The sequence below is a fragment of the Balaenoptera acutorostrata genome, chromosome 5 (genome assembly GCF_949987535.1).
Source record: "Balaenoptera acutorostrata chromosome 5, mBalAcu1.1, whole genome shotgun sequence".
NCBI classification, from domain to species: domain Eukaryota; kingdom Metazoa; phylum Chordata; class Mammalia; order Artiodactyla; family Balaenopteridae; genus Balaenoptera; species Balaenoptera acutorostrata.
The window spans coordinates 70,140,410-70,158,577 of NC_080068.1; positions in this window are offsets into that span (position 1 = coordinate 70,140,410).

Consider the following 18,168-nt stretch of genomic DNA (forward strand, 5'->3'; position numbering starts at 1 on the left):
TGCAGATATTCATAAGATCATAGTAAAATGGGTTAAGGTGGCAGAGGGAACACCCGTTCACTGTCCCTTCATCTTTCTTCTCTCAGAGTCTTCCAAACAGAGACTCTGTAGCAGGGAGCAGGGTCTGGATTGCCAAGCTGAGATTCAACAACATGATCCTGGCTGTAGGAAGAACTTGGTTAAGAGCAGGCAGGGCTATAAGTGACCTGGTAGATCACTAGGAGATGGATCCAGTTACCAGAAGTGGGCAGAAGGTCTCAGCCAAATTTGGAAGATGAGGTGGAGAAGCTTGGTTCTGATGCCCAGCAATCTCCCCTACATAAAATGAAGATAGTTTTAGTTACTTAGAAATGATGGGTCAACCCACAGAAAGGCTCCCTGAGATCCACGGACTCAAACATAAAAATGGACAATTGCCTGCACTCTCTATGCAGCCACCAAGCCCTCTGGACAAAAAGCTGCTGGGAAGTGATCTGGGAACAGTTTAACACTGCTCTTCTCTACCCTCTTTGGGATGGAATATATATCACATGTTCCTCTTCTGTTTTACTGCCTTGCACAGAAACACGGATTTATCCTAGTATCTTCCTCAGACCTTTTTTTTAAAAAAAATTTTCTGGGTGCGCCACGTGGCATGTGAAATCCTAGTTCCCTGACCAGGGATTGAACCCGCGCCCCCTGCAATGGAAGCGTGGAGTCTTAACCACTGGACTGCCTGGGAAGTCTCCTTCCTCAGACCTTTTTTAATCCCCCCTTTTTTTTTTCCAGTGTAGAAAAGTCCTAATAATAAATCTGAAGCTCTCTTAGTCCCATTTTGGTGGTAAAGCCCAGCTCGTTCATAGTTGATAAATGTCAGAAGAGAGGCTGACATCCATGTATAAAGAAAGAAGTGGTACGTGTTAAAAGTGAGATGGATTTAACCAGCAACATGAAAATGACTTGTAATGTATGTTTGTAATATTTTTGTATTTGTTTTGATATTTGTAATTTTTTAATAATTTATTGTTGTTCATTCATTTATTCATTGTTTATATCCCATTTTAGTCCAAAAAGAATATGAATGTAGTTTATAAGACTATATTACAATGATATTTTAAAAACAGTGAGGAAATTGGATTGCAGGAAAAATAAGATAAAGTCTGGGACTAGTACACAAAATATAACCCGTGACGCGCTGTACACTTGCTGAAAGAAGGCCAAAAATTTTGCTCTGAGCTGCTTAGCAGTCAATGCAAAAATCAGAAAATGGAAACAAATCAGACACTCAAGAGAAGCACAAAGATTCCTGAAGGAAATTTCCTCCACGGATCTTCATAAAGAGGGCACTGCAACCAATTTCCTCAATATCAATAACCTAAAAAAATGTTTGTAATTCACATGTCCGAGATTTCTGACACCCAGGCAGAGGATTTCCTAGTCAAGGTGATGTCACATACTTAAACTCACTTAAAACAATTTTTCCCCAAGTCCTAATTATCATGTGGCAAGATGGTTATCAGTCAGGCCAGGTGACATTTGAGAAGGAAATTGCATCTGATTATGAAGCAGATAGGCCACACTCTATAAAAATACTGAAATCAGTGATCGAAAACAAGTAGGATGCTCCCATAAGAAAGATGTGGCAATTTGGGTTACTTGCCTGGTCAAAGATTCAGCATTAAGTTGTGTGTGTGTGTGTGTGTGTGTGTGTGTGTGTGTACAGTATTAGATTTTTAAGACAACTAAATCTCTAACAAGATTATAAAATTAGAAAGTTCTCAACAATAAAATCCTAAGTCCAGCACAGCACATCAAAGTACAAATTTGTTTTGATGTGAAGTTAATTCATTGCTTAGAGTAACTATCAACTGAATATTCAGTTAACAAGAATTTTATCCTCTTAGAACTTAAAGTGGCCTTTAAAAATTTTTTTTATTCATTTATTTATTGGCTGCATTGGGTCTTCGTTGCTGCGCGCGGGCTTTCTCTAGCTGCGGCGAGCGGGGGCTTCTCATTGCTGTGGCTTCTCTTGTTGCGGAGCACGGGCTCTAGGTGCATGGGCTCCAGTAGTTGTGTCACGCGGGCTCAGCAGTTGTGGCGCATGGGCTTAGCTGCTCCATGGCATGTGGGATCTTCCTGGACCAGGGTTCGAACCCGTGTCCCTTGAATTGGCAGGTGGATTCTTAACCACTGTGCCACCAGGGAAGTCCTGCTTTTCTCTTTTTTGAAAATGACCAAGGAACTTCGAGCTCAGTGCCTTTCTAGTCTGTCCATTAATTTCTCTGAGTTTATGGAATTATTCTCAATTCTCCCTCTGACCTTTTCCTGTTGAAAAGCTAAAAAGTAAGAACCTGCCTCTAATATTTGCCCTTCAATCTCACCCTAACACTGCAGGTACAACTGAAATTTTTGGAATCAAAACACATTAAAATAATCAAGAAGCCCTGAGTTCCTTCATTCTTAAATTTTTATCATGAAAATTCCCAAATATGCCCAATGATAAAATTCAACAAGTCCCTGTGTATTTATCTTCCAGTCAACAGCTATCAACCAAAACCAGCATTTATTTTGCATACTTGTTCCATCTATCTACCTTTTTCCTTGAAGTATTTTAAAGAAAACCCCCAGATATCATGTTATTTCACCCCTCAATATTTCAGTATTAATCTCAAAAGAAAAGACATAATCGTACCTGACAACAATGCCAGCATGATTGTTAAGAAAGTAAACAATAATTCCAAATTCATATTCGACTTCCCCCATTGTCTAAAAATGTCTGTTTTACAGTTTGTTTGAATCAAGATTCAGACAAGGTTTACTTATTGTATTTAGTTATGTCTTCAAAGCTTAAGCCTCTTATGGTGTAGAAAAAAATGTCCTCCTTTTTTTTTTTCTTTTTTTTTACTCCAACACCTTTAACTTTTTAAATAACAGTTTTGGAGATATAATTCAGATACCATAAAATTCACCCTTTTAAAGTGTGCAATTCAGTATTTTTTAGTATATTCATAGAGTTGTACAATCATCACCATTATCTAATTTCAGAACATTTTCATCGCTCCAAAAAGAAACTCTCACCCACTAGCAGCCACTCCCTACCTCTCTCCTCCCCACATCCTCTGACAACCACTAATTTACTTCCTGTCTCTTTGGATTTGCCTATTCTGGACATTTCACATAAATGGGATTGTATAATACAAGATGTGGTCTTTTGTTTCTGGCTTCTTTTACTTAGCATAATGTTTCCAAGGCTAAACAAACAAGAGTAGTGCTATGCAGTGCTGGACTTTATTCCTTTTTATGACAGAATAATATTCCATTGATTGGACATACTAAATTTTGTTTACCTGTTTATTAGCTGGTGGACAGGTCAGTTGTGCTGTGGTGTGTTCCACATGCTGGCTGATTGCTTCCTCCTGCTGCTGTTTAACTTGTGTCTTTATCCTCTGTTTTTCTCAAAGACTTGAGAGAAACCTCACATTCTTGAAAGCTTGGTTGTCAGACTTTAGTGTGTGAAAGAACTACCTGCCGCACTTGCTAAAGGTGCAGAATTCCAGGCTCATCAGCGGAGAGTCTGATGTAGTCTGATTGGAGAGGGGACCCAGGAATCTGCATTTTTAAACCCACCAGTTGATTCTGATGCAGGTATTCCCAGAATACACTTTGAGAAATTCTGCTAGGTGTCCCTAAACCTTGATTTTAATAGCACTTGACATTTCACAGAAAAGCCATAATAGCAACCTGGTAGATTATTGACTAAGACTTTTAAAAAACAAAGTTGGAAATATTACCATAGAATTACTATAATAAAAAGGGCCTAAGTTAATACCCTGGCTGATGTCTTCTGGGTTAGAGATAGACGTTTGCAGGAATGATGGCCAGGAGAATTGTGTTGTGGTTGTTAATTAGCCACCCTGGAGTGAGTGAAGTAGCCAAATTGAGTTTTAAAGGCAATGAAAGCCAAATAGCCTCTAAGAATTAAATTACTGCACCAATCTTTACAGTATTGACCTCAACATTTACAAATGTGCTCAGATTGATTAATTAGAATACTTCTTGGTTCAGGAAATTTTAGTTCTTAATCTGAAGCCATTTTCTGTTAGGTAACCAAGAACAAAGCAGGTTGTAAATATTCTAAGAGGGCTCCTCTTTTCCTCTAGAAATAGGCTACAACAAAGTACAGCCATGTTTGCTTCAGCACTTTTTCACTATCTAAATAGTGCATTTTAAACACCCCAAACTCCTGAGTATGAAGAGTGGTTTTCCCTTAATTTAATGACAAGGGTTTTCTTCCTTCCTTCCTTTCTCCCTCCCTCCCTCCCTCCCTCTCTTTTTTTTTTTTTTAATTTCTTTTGATGTTGACCATTTTTAAAGTCTTCATTGAATTTGTTACAATATTGCTTCTGATTTTATGCTTTGGATTTTTGGCTGCATGGCATATGGGATCTTAGCTCCCAGACCAGGGATCGAACCCTCATCCCTTGCATTGGAAGGCGAAGTCTTAACCACTGGACTGCCAGGGAAGTCTCAAGGATTTCTTTCACTTAATAGATGAGTGATGATTTAAAGGTCTTTTAATGGTTCTTGAGCAGCCAAAGTAGCAATAGCAAATGAAGTTCCATTTACTCTGTGCATCTCATTAAGCTATTACAGAAGAGAGTAATGTGGGAAAAAAACCACCAGTGCTTTTTTGGGCTGTGAGAGAAAAAAATGGATTTCAAGATATGAAAACTTAGTTCTGGGCATTTATAGGGGAGTTGCCAGTAGAAGGGAATGCTTAATTCCTGAGTAATAATAACCTCAACTTCTTGACTCATTAGCCTGACTTGTAATGGGTGAGTGCCTACAGCAAAAGTATATTTTAAAAAACTTTTTATTATGAAAAATTTCAAGCATACCCCCAAATAAGGAGAAGCTTCACATACTCAGCACCAGTCTTCAGCAATTAGCAATATTTTGCCAATCTCATTTCATCTGCCCACCCACCTTTATTTTTACTCAGTCATTTTCAAGGCAATTCCAGACATTATGTCATTTCACCAGTAAAAATTTTAGTATGCATTTCTAGATTGATAAAAACATTTTAAACCATAACTATTTGCCATTATTACCCCTAATAATTTTTTTTATTATCCTCTAATACCAGGTCCATGTTCAGATTTTCCTGATTGTCTCAAAACTCTCTCTTTACAGTTGGTTTTTTCCAATCAGAATCCAAACAAGATCCACACATTGCATTTGGCTATGTCTTTTTTTTTTTTTTTAGAGTATTAGTCATTTTATTTTTATTTACTTATTTATTTATTTATGGCTGTGTTGGGTCTTCGTTTCTGTGTGAGGGCTTTCTCTAGCTGTGGCAAGCGGGGGCCACTCTTCATCGCGGTGCGCGGGCCTCTCACTATCACGGCCTCTCTCGTTGCGGAGCACAGGCTCCAGACGCGCAGGCTCAGTAGTTGTGGCTCACGGGCCCAGTTGCTCCGCGGCATGTGGGATCTTCCCAGACCAGGGCTCGAACCCGTGTCCCCTGCATTGGCAGGCAGATTCTCAACCACTGCGCCACCAGGGAAGCCCTGGCTATGTCTTTAAGTCTCTTTTATTTGATAATGGTCCTCCTCCTTTACCTGATCACTGATTTGTTGTAGAATTTGGGTAATTTCTCCTGTAAAATGACCCACATTCTGGATTTGTCCGTTTCCCCTTACTGGCATTTAGTGTGTTTCTTTATCTTCATTTAACTTGTTTCTTTTTCTTTTTTTAACTTGTCTATTTTCTATAAACTGGAGATTCAAGTTGAATTTTGGGTCTAGAAAACCTTCCATACTTCTGGTGCATCACGTTGCAAGGCCCGTAATGGCACACTTGTCCCATTTTTCTAGGCTTTATTAGTGGGTTGAGGCGGTGTCCCCCACTACCAAGTTAGCCATTACCCTTTCACTGAATGGCTTTAGCTTCCACTTATGCTCATTCCTTAAACTCTTGTTTCATAGCTGTAAAATAAATTACAAATTTTAAAAAATCACTCCTTCTGCATTTATTAGCTGGACTTCTATAACCAACAACTTTCTCTCAAACACTATTTGATTACCCCCCAAAAACAGGTCATGTGGGAAAGGCAGGATAAACTCTTTTTCTTTGCCTACGCCCCCCCCCAATTTCAGAGTTATACAACTTCGATAATTACAGGAGGGTTTTTCATATTATCATGAATTCAGGATTTTTATATTCAGGTTTTATATTCATCAAAAGTATGTTTTTAAAATTGATGTTGGAGATGGAACCATGATGTGTTGGCATCAGCCTTCTGAGACAGCGTTTCTCAGAGTATGGCCACAGACCATATATATCAGAATCCCCTGGGGCATTGGTTAATATGTAAGTTCCTGGTCCCCATCAAGACCTACTGGGTCAGAGTCTTTGGGAGTAGAGCCCTGGAATCTACATGGAATCTGCATTTCTAACAAACTTCTCTAGGGATTTCTAAAATAGCTATGGAATGGATAGCCTTTTGGGACTACCTCATCAGAGCTTGGGGACAAAACACCAAGTGGGTACACACCTGAGCAGTTACTTCAAAATAAGGTCACAAGATCAATGACCACTGATAATTCAAGAAAAGAGAGGGTGGATACATTAACTCCTTCAAGAAGGGCCCAACAGACAAGAGTAGTCCTATGCAGTCCTGGACCCTGTACAGTGCTCTACCCTGGTTGAGACAATCTAGGTTCTGACTACCCATTGTTGCTAGAACTCTGGGAAACTTTCACAACAGTAACTCCTGTACAGCGTGGCTCTACATGACATTGAACTAATCTCTCCTGTGGATTCCCATGGACCACTGTTGTTCACATCTGTAGCCTCAGATCCTGCACAGCTGCTGTCCACTGGGCCCCAGAGACTCCCACTGCATGATATGCGTCATCGCATCAGGTAACATGGTTCTGTATCCAATAGGGCATGGGTGCCATTTGTATTTGAAGGATCACTTAGTACTGTTCTCATACGTCCTATTTTTGAATTGCTTATCTCCTCTAGGGAACATACTTTCAATATTTTATTAAAGTCCCCGAATGCTTGACATTTTGAGCAAAAGATTTGTTTAGTTGGTTTTTTATATGTGATGATCTGTTTTTTTAATTTTATTTGCCTTTATTTATTGAATTTTAAATAGCATTGTTGAATGCACTGACTCACCGGGGGTGGGGGGTGGGGAATACAGACGCTTAGAAGAAGAGCCAAGCTTGCAGACCTTGCCAATTGAATTTTCTACAGATTAGAGAAAGCTAAACTACATCTCTCAGCATGTTTCTACCCATGTACTTGGGAAGAGAAAATGGGAATCAGGCTCCTGGGGCATAACAGAAGTCCCAGATCTCCCTGAATGAACGCAGCCCCATTGTCTGTCAGTGAAGCTCTGTACTATGCCAATATCCAGCCCATGGAAAGAGCATGGCAAAGGACAGCATTGGGCAATCCAGCAGGGCCCTGCAGGGGACCGGAATTACACACACAGCCTGTTTTGAGATTCTTCAAGTTGCTGCCAAAGCCCTGGCATGGAGCTCCAGGCAGAAACCTGACCTTGATACTATTTGATAAGGGCAGGAGTCATAAATTCAAATGCCTATGGGGGCCAGGAAGGCAGCATAAAGGAGTGAAGAGGCCTGGACAGGAGACTGGTGGATTAGGGAAATATGTCCCCACTGAAGGAAGCCACCCGTCAGCTTCTGGCTGTTACCAGGAACAAGGTCCCTGAATGGCTAGAGCTTTTGATATTTCAAGAAAGGCTGATAATCTGAATTTTTATGTGGATTCTCTAGATTTCAAATGTTGGCATTAATTCAAATAGATTTTAAACACTGCAATGGTTAAACTAAATATGTCTGTGCATCATTGTTTTGGGGCTTTTGATTTAAGGGAATACAGTACCTTAAATTAATACCGCAGTGAAATAGAGGAGAGCTTGTATTTCCCAGATGGTCCCATCCAGACCAAGATGGTAAAAGTTAGAGTCTATAGATGGTTTGCTGATGCTGTTAGCAGAGACTCAAACCATGAACTTTTTTTTTTTAAGAAGACAAGAATGTCTTCTTTTCTTTCTTTTTTAAAATAAATTTATTTATTTTATTTATTTTAATTTTGGCTGTGTTGGGTCTTCGTTGCTGCGCATGGGCTTTCTCTAGTTGTGGTGAGTGGGGGCTACTCTTCGTTGTGGTGCATGGGCTTCTTGTTGCGGTGGCTTTTCTTGTTGTGGAGCATGGGCTCTGGGCACACGGGCTTCAGTAGTTGCAGCACGCGGGCTCAGTAGTTGTGGCTTGTGTGCTGTACAGCGCAGGCTCAGTAGTTGTGGAGCACGGGCTTAGTTGCTCCGCTGCATGTGGGATCTTCCCGGACTAGGGCTCCAACTCATGTCCCCTGCACTGGCAGGCGGATTCTTAACCACTGTGCCACCAGGGAAGCCCTCAAACCATGAACTTTATAGGGATAAATTAGCTATATTTTGGTCAGTAGCCAGAGGCTAGACATTTGTAATTGTGTGCCATTTGTCATCTAGAAGCTCTGGATGAATGTATATAGATCATTGCAGAACCATAATTCAAAGTCCATGGTCTATTGATTGTGGGTCAATGGTGACATCTTCCTACAAGAAAGCCATCACATTATAGAGCTAGCCCCCTGACCCCCTTGAGTCCTTAGAGGAAGACAGAGCAGAGTATTTACATGGATTGCTTTATAAAACTCTAAGCCTTGACTTGCTGGCAAAGAAAGTAGTGAGAATTTAGGCAGACTGCTTTGCCTTTCTGAAGAGTGATAGCCAGATAGCATGTTCTGTTGAGATTGGATTTCAGTGTTGAGTTGTCTTCTAATTAGTTAGAGAGAGAAAGCATGGCTATATAATTACAACATGTGGACAGAGTGTTCTTTCATGGTTAACTAAGTGCACTTACAAAATTAATCTGGAGTCTGGGAAATTAAATTGAGTTTAAAGAGAAATTTTAGACTTAAGAAAGCACATTGGCGGCTTCCGTGGTGGCACAGTGGTTGAGAGTCTGCCTGCCAATGCAGGAGACACAGGTTCGAGCCCTGGTCTGGGAAGATCCCACATGCAGCGGAGCAACTGGGCCCGTGAGCCACAACTACTGAGCCTGCGCGTCTGGAGCCTGTGCTCCGCAACAAGAGAGGCCGCGATAGTGAGAGGCCCGCGCACCGCGATGAAGAGTGGCCCCCGCTTGCCGCAACTAGAGGAAGCCCTCGCATAGAAAACGAAAACCCAACACAGCCAAAAATACATAAATAAATAAATAAAAAGTTTTTTTTTTTTTTAAAAAGAAAGCACATTGAATAAAATTTTGGGTATCCTATAAAAGACCAGGGGTGTATGGACTAGAATTCTAGTTCTACCTCTGTCTGCAACCGATATGGGTCTTAATCATTTAACCTCTCCTGGTTCCAAGTTGGTTGAATTAGATGAATGTAACTGTAATATTCAATTATTCTACAACTTCATTTTTTTTTAAAGCTGGTTGTTTTCTGTTACTGCTTATAGTCGTTGACTATTCATTTTTCTATCTTGTTTCATTTCGAGGAGATATTAGATGAATCCTTCTGTTTGCTAGATGGTTCAGATGGACCTGTCACATATCTATGTTATTATTTTTATACTAGTTGGGACATGGACTGCTCATTGAGATGGGCTTAAAAGGAAATAGGATGATGTGGACTCAGTACCAAAAATATTTTGATGAGCATTATTAAGTTGTATATGGTTCCCTCTGTTCTGCTATAAAAGGAAACACAATCGTTTATTAAAATACAGTATTTTAATACCACAATGAAATACACACACACACAAACACACACACTCACCAAAATGGCTAAAGTTAAAAAGTCTGATTGGTCTCCGGCCTCGCTCCCGGGATACCCATCTCGGCTCGCGTGTCGCACTGCCGGGCGGGCGCGCGCGCGGGTCGGCGCGGCGGCCTTGGGGCCTGGGCCCGGCCACCGCCTCCTCCTCCGCCGCGGGCTCCGAGGGGCCGCGAGATGCAGCCGCGGGGCCCTCCCCCGGCGTAGTCCCCCACTAACGGGGACTTCACCTCTGTCTCCTCAGCAGACGCGGAATTCCAGCAGCATTGGCATTACTGGGCTCTAGTAATGCAGAATCTGCCTTAATCATAATTTACATTTTGACAAGATCATCCTTCAGTGATTCATATGCACATTAAAGCTTGAGAGGCGCTGATTGAGAATATTATGAAAGATCAACAAAAAGAGGAAAATTTTTTATAGCTAAAAGATCAGGGGCAGTTTAATATTGGTAATATTTTGCCACATTTTGAAAGATAGGTAATGTTTTGTATATGTAGGACGGAGGGAGTATGTCCATATGCAAGGGGCTGCATATGAGGAAGTCCCTAACACCAAGAAATGGCTTACTAAGAATGGGATTTTAAAAAATTCATCATACATAATAAATGCTATGAAAAGGAGGTTCCGGGGCTTCCCCGGTGGCGCAGTGGTTGAGAATCCGCCTGCCAGTGCAGGGGACACGGGTTCGAGCCCTGGTCTGGGAAGATCCCACATGCCGCGGAGCAACTAGGCCCGTGAGCCACAATTACTGAGCCTGCGCTCTAGAGCCCACGAGCCACAACTACTGAGCCCGTGTGCCACAACTACTAAAGCCCACGCGCCTTAGAGCCCGTGCTCCGCAACAAAGGAAGCCACCGCAATGAGAAGCCCACGCACCGCAACGAAGACCCAATGCAGCCAAAAGTAAATAAATAAAATACTTAATTAAAAAAAAAAAAGAGGTTCAAAGGTGGAAGTGGTTAACTGCAGGAAGGGATCAAGGAAGGCTTCAGAGACAGATGAGGTACATTTTGAAGGAAAAGGAGGAGTTCTTCAGGTTGAAAAGAGGGAAGAGCATTCACTTAAAAATTATGCAAATGCAATAATTGGTCGAGGCAGTCCCTGTATTTTATACTTCTCAATCTTCACAGACCTAAAACAATGCTGATTTAGACCATGGGAAAAAAAAGTCTGATAATACTAAGTATAGGTAGGATGTGAAGCAACAGGAACTCTGACACTCTGCTAGTGCAAGTATTAATATGACCACTTTAAAAACCGGTTTGGCATTATCACCCCATTTGAACACATGCCTACTCTATGGCCCAGCAACTTACACCTAAATGTATATGCAACAGAAATGTGTGCCCATGTTCACCAAAGGACACATATAAGAACGTTCACAGAAGCATTTTTGGTAATAGCCTCAAGCTGGAAACAAACCAAATATCTGATGGTGTTGAATTTACATATAAATTGTGACATCTTCGTACAACACAATACTATACAGCAACAAAAACTAACAAACTACAGCTTTTCTGAGCAACATGGCTGAATCTCATAATACTGAGCAGAAGAAGCCAGGCAACAAAGAGTTAAACACTGCGTGATTTTATTTATAGAAACACAAACAGAAAACTCAGGCAAAACTAAGCTATGGATTTGGAAGTCAGTGTAGGGTTACCTTCGGGGGAGAGAGGATAGTGATTGAGAGGAGTATGGGCGAGGACTTCAGGATGCTGGTTATGTTCTATTTCTTTACCTGGGTGGTGGTGCACAGGTGTGCCTCTTTTGTGACAATTCACTTAAGATTTATGCATGTATTTATGTTTTAATTAAAAATTAAATTTTCTGAATGTATGTTTTAATTTAAAATATTAAAAACATAGGAAAGTTTCATGCTTTGTGCTTAGACATGATATCAACAGCTCTTTTAAAAAGTCGTAATAACCTGTAGGAATCAATAACAGCTGTTGCTGAAACATTATAATAGTGACTTCAACTAAATGGCTCATAATTACCCCCCCCCCAAAAGAAGCTAAGCTATCTTGAATTGTCCTTTTTATTCAAAAATAAAGTCTAAACAGCAATGAGTATAGTGTGCTTCAAATGGAAACATCGACAGGATCATTGTTTCAAAGGTTCCAGTCGAACCAGAATTCCATCAAAAACAGCATAAATCACTTGTAATCATTTGAATCAATTAGTACTCTTGAAACTTTTGAATCTATTTACCTAGTTCATGCAGAGCTTGAAAGGCTTGAGTATGTATAGCATTCAGAGCTGTCAGCTCCTCAGAGCCTATCTCTTTTTGGTCACTGGTGACAGCGAGTGATGACTGGCATGTGTATAGTGCTTTTCAAGGTACATAGCACCACAGCCACCAGTAGGAGGATCTGTATCAGTGTCACCCTTAATTTGGCTGTCTGACCCTATTTTCTGAGAAGAAATGCGAGAGTAGAACCCTAAACCTTCACTGGGGACAAAGTTGTACAGTGAGAGAGTTCAGGACAGTCTTATCTTGTTTTCAATGAACCACATGGTTGCCAGCTTTCTAGAAGGGCATGATCACAAAAGGAGAATTACAGGTGCTGCTGCCTGAGGGAAGTCTCATTCCAGGTGCCACTTGTGAATCCCTGCCCTTCCACCAGGTGGCAGTGGTGGTCGGGAGGCTGTTAAAACTATGGAAGTGATCACATATGGGCTGGGAGCACACTAGGGTATAATCTGGTGAGAAGGCATACATCTTTCCTTTATTGTAAATAGTGTTTATGGACATGGAAGGAATGTAAATGCCCCCAAAGAAAGCCTGTTCTAAATCTGATTAGGCTATTAGAACAACTATTCTCTTACCCTAGAGAGTCTTCTTCTAATCTTATCCTTTCAATCGCCCATTCAACAGATATTTTATTGAGTGCCTTCTATGTGCCTTACTATTCTAAGGGGTATGGCAGTAAACAAAGCAGTCAAAACCTCTAGGGGGCGATGGAGCGTCCATTCCTGTCTACTAAGAAGATGGAGGCCATCTCATGTTAATTTCCTCAATCTAATGGATGTACTTCCTCCTTTCCAAAGCTCTTGGGCCCTTGACATGACCCCTACCCTTCCCATAAGGGCACTCCATCAAGCCTTACTTGTAGATTCACTAGCTCCTCACATTTTGATGACGAATGTACTAATAATTATGGTAAAAGGGATAAATAAGATGACCAAACCCTTCCATTGATTCCCTTGCCTCCCTTAAGGTGCTGAGATCTCTCCTTATTTTATGACCAAATCTCTCTAGAAGTCTTATTTCTAAATGAGGGAAGCTCATTTGCTTCAACTTCCTCACCACACACTTACCTTCTAAACCCTGCCCTCCTCATACCCATGAGGGCTGTAAATTCTATATAATTCAGATCAGAACTTGGAGGAAAGAGAAAACCACCAGGAAAGCAGGGTGGTGAGTAAAATGGCTCTGATTAAGTGAGCCAAGTGTTGTAGGTAAAGAATTAATTACCTGTCAATTATCTGAGAGCCTCCTGTGTGCACCTAGCATTGTGCCAGGCATTTCAGGTTTCTAAAGAAACGTCAAGGGACTTCCCTGGCAGTCCAGTGAGTGAGACTTTGCCTTCCAATGCGGGGGCGCTGGGAGGGTGTGTGGGTTTGATCCCTGACCAAGGAGCCGGGATCCCACATGCCTTGCAGCCAGGAAGCCAAGGCATGGAACAGGAGCAATGTTGTAACGAATTCAATAAGGACTTTAAAAATGGTCCACATCAAAAAAAAAAAAAAAATCTTAAAGGAACGTCAAAAGTGACCTCTGATAAAAACCTATCAAGAAAGGTGAAACTGGGAAGTCTTTCTCTGGAAGTGAGCTTTGAACGGAGTTTTGAGGAGTGAGTGGACTTGAAATAGAAGGAAGAATAATCATCGGAGGGTGAGGCTGCAGGCCTGGAAGCATGGAGAGTGATGTAAATATTTGATTTAAAGGAGGTGCTTGCAAACCAGGCAGAGACCCATTCCATGAAAGTAATTTTGAGCTCTTCAATTGTCTAGTTCCCTATCTCTTCTTCCCTTGAAAGCCGAACACCTTTAGTCTGTTTTCTCACCTCCCTCTTATTTATTAATCCATTCCAATATGGATTATCTAATATCCAATATCCTAACTGTTCCATGCAAACTGCCTTTGATAGAGTTCAAAGAACTTTTGAGTAATAGGTTCTGGTGAAATAATGCTTAAATGAATCTGGGCAAGTTACTTAAAACTCTCTGAGCTTCAGTTTTCTCTCCTCTAAAATGAGGATTATATATATGCCTTCCTCATAGGGCTGTCAGAAGGATTAAATGCATGTTAAAGTTCTGTTCAAGAATTGAACATTGTTACTATTATTAATCATCTTCTTTGATCTCTTAGCTGTATTTGATACTTTTGACTACCCCCTCCCATCTTAAAATACTCTGGAGTTTGCGATGTTGCATGTTTGTTTGCTTTTCTTCTACCATGTTAGCAGCACTGTGTTAGTTTTCTTTGGCTCCTCTTCCTCCGTCTGATCTTGCATAGTGGAGCTCTTTCTGACTATCCCTTCATCTATTCTCAGTCAAAACTCCTTGGCAGGGCTTCCCTGGTGGCACAGTGGTTGAGAATCCGCCTGCCAATGCAAGGGACACGGGTTTGAGCCCTGATCTGGGAAGATCCCACCTGCCGTGGAGCAACTAAGCCTGCATGCCACAACTACTGAGCCTGTGCTCTAGAGCCTGCGCACAGCGACGAAGACCCAATGCAGCCAAAAATAAATAAAATGAATAAATTCATAAAAATAGAAAACCTCCTTGGCAAAACTCTTCCTAGGCAATTTCATTCATAACCACATGTCCTCTGTTATCTTCTATATATTAATTACCTTTAGGTTTATCTGCAGTCCAGACATCTCTTCTGAGCCCCAGTGGTACCTGATATAACGTTTCAGGTGTTTCATGGTTATCTCCAACTCAACACCTCTGAAACCAAGTTCACTTCTTCTCAACCACCTACACCTGCACCTTCTCCTCCAGCATTCTCTATTATAAAAAATGACATTCCTTTTCATTCTAGTCAGAAACTTGGGTCTCATCTTTGACTTATCCTTGTCCCTCATCCCAGTAAATCACCAAATTCAGCTAACTACCTCCAAAAAAATGTCTTCGATCTATCTGCTTCTCCCCTTTCCATTGCTATTCCTTACCTAAACCCAAGCTCCCAGCAGCTCTGGGACCCCCTCTCCACAGATTTCTAACTGGCCTCCCCTAGAGCCCTTTTGCTCTCCTTCAACCCTCTTTCCCCACACAGTAGCCAGCTACAGTCATCTCTTCTTTCAGTTAATCAAAATGTATTAACAAATAGAAATCTAATCATGTTCCAACCTAGCTTAAGAGTCCTTCAATGGCATTTCAATCGGCACTTCAAAATAAGCCAATTGTTTCAAAGACTTAGGGAATCTTAACCACGCATAAATACACGCATGATTTTAGATGCAGTTTCCCCGTTGTAGGAACTCACTCCAAAGTTAGCTTATCCTTATTTTATACTAAGTGCATGCAAAAAGTAGTGAAGACGTTCATAAACAACAATTTCACATTAGAAATTGAGCAGTACGAGTGCTGTGACTGCCTTCTCTTATCCTCGGACCACCGGCGCCTCACACAGCATCTGGCCCAAAGCATGTCTCCAGGATTTGTTTGATACATGATGAAAAAGGGAAAAGGCTGTCATAAAGTTCCTCACAGAATTGAAATATAATCCTCAGAAACCAGTTTGGTTTTAAAGTACAGTCAGGAAAATGTTTTCCCCTGAGACAGCCAAATGTTTACTAGCACTTGCATCTCACATGAGCTGCAATAACCTATTTGGCAATGAGGAAAAAAAGGAAAGGAACGAATGTGCCAGGCACAGTGCCTGAGACTGGATGAGATTTTTTTAAATGCACAAGACAAGGTTCCTTCCCTCCAGTAGCTTCCAGGCCACTTGGAGAGAGGCAACTGTCCAAGTATTTAATATCTGATTTCTTGGCTGCTCTTATGGACAAGGCACTGTGTCCTTCTTAGGTGTAAAATGGTGAGCAAAAACAGACCTCTCTCTCACTTCACATCTGAGGGTTGGGAAACACACATTAATCAATCAATCACATGCACAATAATAGCAGTGTCACTTATGTAGTGGTTAGTGCATGCCAGGCATATTTTTTGTACTCTACATAAACTAACACAATAACACTCTATGAAGGGGCCTCTTCTTTTTATGGATACAGAAATCTCCGCATAGAGAAGTTAAGACACTTGCCCAAGATCATACACCTAGTCCAGAGAGTCTGGATCCAGGATTCATTTTTTAACCACCCATTCTACTGCCTCCATGCTGTGTGCTAGATGGCATAAGCATATTCACAAATATAAGGTCCATGAAGGGAAGACTGATGGTGCTGTAAGAACATATGACAAAGGCATCCCATCTTGTCTCAAGTTATCTGAAGGCTGAGTGGTGTTAACTACGCAAAGAGGGGAAGCAGGAGGGGGCACTGACACAAAACTGGTAATGACAGAAGGGTGAGCATGGAAACACCTGGATATAGTTCATTGGTGGTGGTGGGAAGCAATCTTGGACGGCATCACGGAGGAGGCAGTCTAGAGGAGGAAGACCTGGAAAAATCCATGGAGTGGGTAGAGAAGAGAGGAAAAGGAAACACCATGAATTCAGAATGAACCTAATGAATTTTGGACATAGGGAGACAATGGTGTATTAGAATTGTTTCAGTTGTGAGCAGCAGACACTCAATTTGAACTACCAAAGAAAACAAGGACTTTACCACCTTGAGGTGCTGAAGAGTCCAGGATACAGATCTGGCAGCCAAAGGATAAATGATGTCGTTAGGATCTCTTTTACATTTCTCAGCTTTATTTTTCTTCATTCTTAGGAAGTGGAAAGCTGGCAGCTCTAGATTTTATTATATCAGCTCAGCAAACTCGGGAAGGGGAGCACTTCTTTCCCCAAAGACCCAGGGCCAACTCTCATTGGCTCAGTTTATATTACATCCTCCTAGCTGAACCAATCATTGTGGCTGGGCCATGAGGTGCTCTCATTGGCCAGGCCTGGATCATGTGCCTTCATCTGTTTAGTGCTAGCCTATGTTCCGTCTCTCCATTTGCCCACTTTTCCCAGTTTTAACGCTATACCTTTATACCAGCTGGCCCCTATATGTGGAACACTTTTCCTCAAAGTTCTCTCATTAGCTTGTCAACATTTTCATCATTTTACCTCTTACCACCTCCAAGTAATGTTTCCTCCCTGAACAAGGCTGAGGTTACAATTATTCTTCTTCAACTGATGCCTTTTCCAATTTAGATCTGTGAACACCAACCTTGTAGTAGTGTAAAAATGTATTTAATTATTCATGAGTCTGACAAGATCTGCTGTGTTCAATTGATTTGCTGTGTTTGTAATTCACTGCCTGAGTTTCAATCTGGATGTTTGTCTATATTGAACACTTCAGTTTTAGGCTTTAGGCTGTTAAAAGGCATGCAAAGGATGCCTTGCTAACGTAGCACTCAGTAATCGAGTGATGTTCAATTTTCATTACGTCAATGGCATTTTCAATCCTGTGGACTTTGCCATCCATTATGCCAATGTTGGCAGAAATACTGAACTCTATTATGGTATAAAATTTCCATATCATTTAAGGTTTTGGATTAATGCCTTCGTAGTAGAATGTCTGTGAAATTGAGTCCCAAGGCCTGAGTTTTAGCCTTGAGGTTGCTCCTGAACTTGTTTTATGACTTTCCTCAAGTATTTAAACCTTTCCAGGTATCAGTTACCCAACTGGCCATAGGTTGGGTGTTTTGCTGCCTTCTCCTCTCTTTAAGGTGCTCAGCCAGATTAGCACACCAACTTCAGTTGTAACATTTGGGGAACATGATTGAGGTAGGATACTTGATACCCTAAGCCTTATTTTACTGATCTACAAAAGGCGATTATAATAGCATCTATTACCTGATGATTATGTTGGTGCCTATAGATTATGAATGTAAAAGGGCATCATGACTGACAATGGTAAAAAATCAAAGCGAGCTATCATCATCCTCAGGATCTGTTTGGAAATAAGATGTAGGCAGAATGACTTAACATAAGCAGGAATTTATTCCTTAAATCCATTAAATATACAGAGCCAAGATGACCCCAAGGAAACTTTAGTCGCTGTTGTCTTATTTCCATCCCAGGTCCTAGGGATGTTAGCAATCGATGGTTCTCAAATCTTACAATGCCTAACACTAAATAGATAATGGAGGACAGGAAGCGTGCTATTTTCCCAGTATGTTCCTCTTGGTTAGATATAA